The sequence below is a fragment of the Hyperoodon ampullatus genome (assembly GCF_949752795.1).
Source record: "Hyperoodon ampullatus genome assembly, chromosome: 14".
Classification (NCBI taxonomy): Eukaryota; Metazoa; Chordata; class Mammalia; order Artiodactyla; family Ziphiidae; genus Hyperoodon; species Hyperoodon ampullatus.
In genome coordinates, this window is record NC_136927.1 from 23,858,058 (window position 1) to 23,864,305 (window position 6,248).

At 37.6% G+C, this 6,248-nt stretch overlaps 1 pseudogene across 1 annotated transcript; it reads right to left on the reverse strand.

The window, feature by feature from the left end:
* Positions 1-4,974: 4,974 nt before the first annotated feature.
* LOC307063659 (cysteine-rich PDZ-binding protein-like) lies at positions 4,975-5,280 on the reverse strand (annotated as a pseudogene). Its single transcript has one exon. The product of its transcript is annotated as a cysteine-rich PDZ-binding protein-like (transcript).
* Positions 5,281-6,248: the final 968 nt, after the last annotated feature.

Sequence of the window (6,248 nt, forward strand, 5' to 3'; positions counted from 1 at the left end):
GTTTGTCATATATGGCCTTTATTATGTTGAGGAAGGTTCCCTCTATGCCTACTTTCTGCAGGGTTTTTATCATAAATGGGTGTTGAATTTTGTCGAAAGCTTTTTCTGCATCTATTGAGATGATCATGTGGTTTTTCTCCTTCAATTTGTTAATATGGTGTATCACATTGATTGATTTGCATATACTGAAGAATCCTTGCATTCCTGGAATAAACCCCACTTGATCATGGTGTATGATCCTTTTAATGTGCTGTTGGATTCTGTTTGCTGGTATTTTGTTGAGGATTTTTGCATCTATGTTCATCAGTGATATTAGCCTGTAGTTTTCTTTCTTTGTGACATCCTTGTCTGGTTTTGTATACCACATTTTCTTTATCCATTCATCCATTGATGGACACTTGGGTTGTTTCCATGTCTTGACTATTGTGAATAATGCTGCAATTAACATGGAAATGCATATATCTTTGAAATACTGATTTTATTTCCTTTGGATATCTACCCAGAAGTGGAATTCCTGGATCATATGGTAGTACTATTTTTAATTTTCTGAAAAACCTCCATACTGTTTTCCATAATGTGTCTATCAATTTACATCCCACCAACAATGTACGAGAGTTCACTTTTCTCCATATCTTCCCCAACACCTGTTAGCTCTTGTCTTTTTAATATTAGCCATCCTTGGGGACTCAGTGCTTTCACTGCCCTGGGCCCGGGTTCGATCCCTGGTCAGGGAATTAAGATCACATAAGCCGTGCAGCAACGCCAAAAAAAAAAAAAAAAAAAAAAAGGATGATATGTTGGCCATCCTAACAGTTGTGAAGTGATATCTCTGGTGGCGCAGTGGTTAAGGATCTGCCTGCCAATGCAGGGGACACAGGTTCAAGCCCTGGTCCAGGAAGATCCCACATGCCGCAGAGCAACTAAGCCCGTGCTCTACAACTACTGAGCCTGCGCTCTAGAGCCCACAAGCCACAACTGCTGAGCCCACGTGCCACAACTACTGAAGCCCGTGCACCCTAGAGCCCATGCTCTGCTACAAGAGAAGCCACCGCAATGAGAAGTGGTTTTTTTTTAATTTTCATTGTGGTTTTCATTTGCATTTTCCTAATGATTAGTGATGTCAAGCATCTTTTCATGAACCTGTTGGATATCGTATGTCTTCTTTGGAAAAATATCAACTCGGGTCCTTTGCCCATTTTTAAATTGGGTTATTTATTTATTTTTTTGCTATTGAGTTGTGTGAGTTCCTTACACACTTTGGATATTATCCTCTTAGTATATATATGCTTTCAAATATGTTCTCCCATTCAGTAGGTGGCCTTTTCATTTTGTTGATTGTTTCCTTTGCTGTGCAGAAGCTTTTCAGTTTACATAGTTCCAGTTGTTTATTTTTCCTTTTGTGGTCTGTGCTTTTGGTGTCAAATCCAAAAAATCATTGCCAAAACCAATGTCAGGGAGGTTTTCTCCTATGTTTTCTTCTAGGAGTTTTATGGTTTCAGCTTTTACGTTTAAGTCTTTAATCCATTTTGAGTTAATTTTTGTGTATGGTGTAAGGGTCTGATTTCATTCTTTCACGTGTGAATATCCAGTTTTCCCAACATCATTTATTGAAGAAACTATTTTTTTCCATTGTGTATTCTTGGCACCCTTGTCAAAGATTAATTGACCGTATGTGTGTGAGTTTATTTTTGGGTTCTCTGTTCTGTTCCATTGGTCTATGTGTCTGTTTTTATGCCAGTACCATACTGTTTTGATTATTAATAGCTTTGTAATATAGTTTTAAATCAAGTAGTGTGATACCTTAAGCTTTTTTCTTCTTTCTCAAGAATCCTTTGGATATTCAAGGTCTTTTGTGATTTCATATGGATTTTAGAATTACCTTTTCTATTTCTGTGAAAAATGCCATTAGAATTATGATAGAGATTGAATTGAATGTGTAGATCCCTTTTTGTAGTGTGGATATTTTTAAAATATTGTCTTCCAATCCATAAATACATATCTTTCCATTTACTTATGTCCTTTTTCAGTTTCCTTCATCACTGTCTTATAGTTTTCAATGTACAGAACTTTCATGTTCTTGGTTAAGTATATTCCTTAGAACTTTATTCTTTTTGATGCTGTTATAAATGGGATGGTTTCTTAATTTCTTTTTTCAGATAGCTCATTGTCAGTGTATAGAAATGCAAATGAATTTTGCATGTTGATTTTGTATCCTGCAACTTTGCTGAATTCATTTATTAGTTCTAACATATTTTTGGCAAACTCTTTAGAGTTTTCTATATGTAAGATTATGTCATTTACAAACAGGGAGAATTTAACTTCTTTTCTGATTTGTATGCCTTTTATTTCTTTTTCTTGTCTAATTGCTCTGGCTAGGATTTCCAGCACTATATTGAATAGAAGTGGTGTCATACAGAGTGAAGTAAACTAGAAAGAGAAAAACAAATATCGTATATTAACACATATATGTGGGATCTAGAAAAATGGTACAAATGAACCTATTTGTAGGGCAGGAATAGAGACATAGACATAGAGAATGGACATGTGGACACAGCGGGGGAAGGGGAGGGTGGGATGAATTGGGAGATTAGGTTTGACATAAATACACTACCATGTGTAAAATAGATAGCTAGAGGGAACCTGCTGTATAGCACAGGGAGCTCAGCTCAGTGCTCTGTGACAACCTAGATGGGTGGGATGGGGGAGATGGGAGGGAGGTCCAAGAGGGAGGGGATATAGGTATACATATAGCTGATTCACTTCATTGTACAGCAGAAACTAACACAACATTGTAAAGCAATTTTACTCCAAAAAAAAAAAAAAAAAGTGGTGAAGGTAGGCATCCTTGTATTGTTCCTGATCTAGAGGAACAGCTCTCAGCTTTTCACTGTTGAATATGATGTTAGCTGTGGGCTTGTCATATATGGCCTTTATTATGTTGGGGTACATTCCTTCTATACCTTATTTGTTGAGAGTTTTTATCATAAAAAGGATGTTGAATTTTGTCAATGCTTTTTTGGAATCTACTGAGATGATCATATAATTCTTATTCTTCAGTCTGTTAGTATAGTATATCACATTTATTGATTTGCATATGTTTAATTTTCCTTGCATCCCATGGATAAATTTCACTTGGTTGTGGTGCATGATCCTTTTTTTTTTAATAGTGAACTTATTTATTTATTTATTTATTTATGGCTGTGTTGGGTCTTCATTGCTGTACGTGGGCTTTCTCTAGTTGCTGAGAGCGGGGGCTACTCTTCATTGCAGTACTTCTCATTGCGGTGGCTTCTCTTGTAGCAGAGCATGGGCTCTAGGGTGCACGGGCTTCAGTAGTTGTGGCACGTGGGCTCAGCAGTTGTGGCTTGTGGGCTCTAGAGCGCAGGCTCAGTAGTTGTAGAGCACGGGCTTAGTTGCTCTGCGGCATGTGGGATCTTCCTGGACCAGGGCTTGAACCTGTGTCCCCTGCATTGGCAGGCAGATTCTTAACCACTGCACCACCAGGGAAGCCCGCATGATCCTTTTAATGTGCTGTTTAATTCATTTTTCTCTCATTTTATTGAGGGTTTTTGCATTTATGTTCATCAGAGATATTGGCCTATAATTTTCTTTTTTTTTTTTTGCGGTACACGGGCCTCTCACTGTTGTGGCCTCTCCCGTTGCGGAGCATAGGCTCTGGACGTGCAGGCTCAGTGGCCATGGCTCACGGGCCCAGCCACTCCGTGGCATGTGGGATCCTCCCAGACCGGGGCACGAACCCGTGTCCTCTGCATCGGCAGGTGGACTCTCAACCACTGCACCACCAGGGAGGCCCAATTTTCTTTTTTTATACTGTCTTTATCTGGCTTTGGTATGAGGGTAATGCTGACCTTATAAAATGAGTTTGGAAATGTTCCCTCCTCTTCAATTGTTTGGAAAGTTGAGAAATATTGGCATTAGTTCTTTAATTAATTAATTAATTAATTAACTTCTATTTATTTTTAGTAGGGGAGGGGGAAGTAGAGGAGGTAAAAAAAAAAGTTTGGTTTCTGCATCAAAGCACTTTCATGACAGTTTGAATTCAAGGTAATGTATGGAATATGTATTTTTCTGAAATCCAGTGTATTCATGTGGACATATACAGGGTATCCCTTCTGTTCTCATTCTCATATGAGAGATAATGGCACTTTGGCTTCAAGAACAAATAAAAAATATCATAACTACAACTTGTGTTTGATTTGGGTCTGGGCTAATTACTTAAGGAACATTTTAGTAATAAAGGTCTCAGATATTTAAATTCCCTATGAAGCTGCAATTAATTAAGGGGCTGCTGATCCTGAGAACTATGCAACCAACAGGGAATGAGGGAAGAATTACATGTCTGGATGCCAAGTTCAGAGCCAAATATCAATAATCTCCTTCACACTTTTGCAATAACTACAAATAAAGTAGAGAGAAAGGACAAAAATAATATATAATGATAAATAAAAAGTACATATATTGGGCTTCCCTGGTGGCGCAGTGGTTGAGAGTTCGCCTGCCGATGCAGGGGACACGGGTTCGTGCCCCGGTCCGGGAAGATCCCACATGCCGCGGAGCAGCTGGGCCTGTGAGTCATGGCAGCTGAGCCTGAGCGTCCGGAGCCTGTGCTCTGCAACGGGAGAGGCCACAACAGTGAGAGGCCCGGGTACCGCAAAAAAAAAAAAAAAAAAAAAAAAAAGTACATATAGAACTGGGAAAATCTTTTTTCATTACATTTGCCACTTATTCCAGTTCAATAAGATGTTTGTAAGGGGAAAAAAACAACTTAAGACAGAAAACTAGTTACACTGTTGCAGTTCAGAACTGCTTGAAAACAGAAGAATGAATACCAATCAACTTCCCTGATTTAAACCTAATTGTTTTAAGACATATTTTGTAACCTGAACATCTATGTTATGCCTTGAAAATTCAAAGCAAAAAGTAAATCATATGGAAAGCCAAAAACCAATACATCTAGACAGACGTTTGCTTGTAGTTTTTGGTATCCAAATTTTTTTCCCCACACAGTGCAGATGCCCTTTTTGTACGCACAGCACTGGCAATAATGAGAACCCAGTTGGTGCACAGAACTTTTACAAATTCTGCAAGTGGAGGACCTATTCTTTCCATGTGGATCAAGTCTTGCTTTTTTTTTTAGGTCAAAGCTTTATTTTTGTCCAGCTCTCTTCCACCACTTCCTGTGATGTTCCTTGCACCGTCCTTCCATGTATCTAGAGTGATAACAGTACCAAATTTCTTTTTACATTTTTCACACACCATCCTTCCATGACAGAAGGAGTGGTAGCTAGTTCTTCTTTGAATGTTTGGTAGAACTCACCCATGAAGGCTTCTGGTCTTGGGCTTTTCTTTGTTGGTAGGTCTTTGGTTACTGCTTCAATTACCTTACTTGCAATTGGTCCATTCAGATTTTCTATTTCTTTATGATTCAGTCTTGATAGGTTGCATGTTTCTAGGAATTTATCCACTTCTTATAGGTTATATACAATTTGTTGGCGTATAGTTGTTCATAGCAGTCTCTTATGATGTTTTGTATTTCTATAGTATCAGTTGTAATGTCTCCTCCCTTTTTTTCTTTGTTAGTCTAGCTAAAGGTTGTCAGTTTTATCTTTTTAAAAAACCCCAACTATTAGTTTTGTTGATCTTTTTAATTGTCTTTCTAGTGTCTTTGAAATTTATCTCTAATCTTTATTTCCTTACATCTGCTAAATTTGGACTTATTTTTCCTTCTTTTTTCTAATTCCCTGAGGTGTAAAGTTAGATTGTTTATTTGAGATCTTTCTTTTTTCTTAATGTAGGTGTTTACCACTCTCAACTTTCCTCTTAGGATTGTTTTTGATGAATCCCATAAGTTTTGGTATGTTGTGTTTCCATTTTGGTTTGTCTCAAGATAGTTTTTTATTTCCCTCTTGATTTCTTCTTTGACCCATTGGTTGGTTGTACAGGTGTATATCGTTTAATTTCCACATATTTATAAATTTTTCTCCTATTTTTGATTTCTAGTTTCATACCATTGTGGTTAGGAAAGATACTTGATATGACTTCAATCTTATTAAATTTGTTAAGACTTGTTTTGTGACCTAATGTATAATCTCTCCTGAAGAATGTTCCATGTGCCTTGAAAAGAATGTGTCTTCTTCTGGTTTTGGCTGGAATGTTCTGTATATGTCTGCTACATCCATTGGTCTATAGTGTTATTCAAGTCCACTATCTCCTTATTGTTTTTCTGT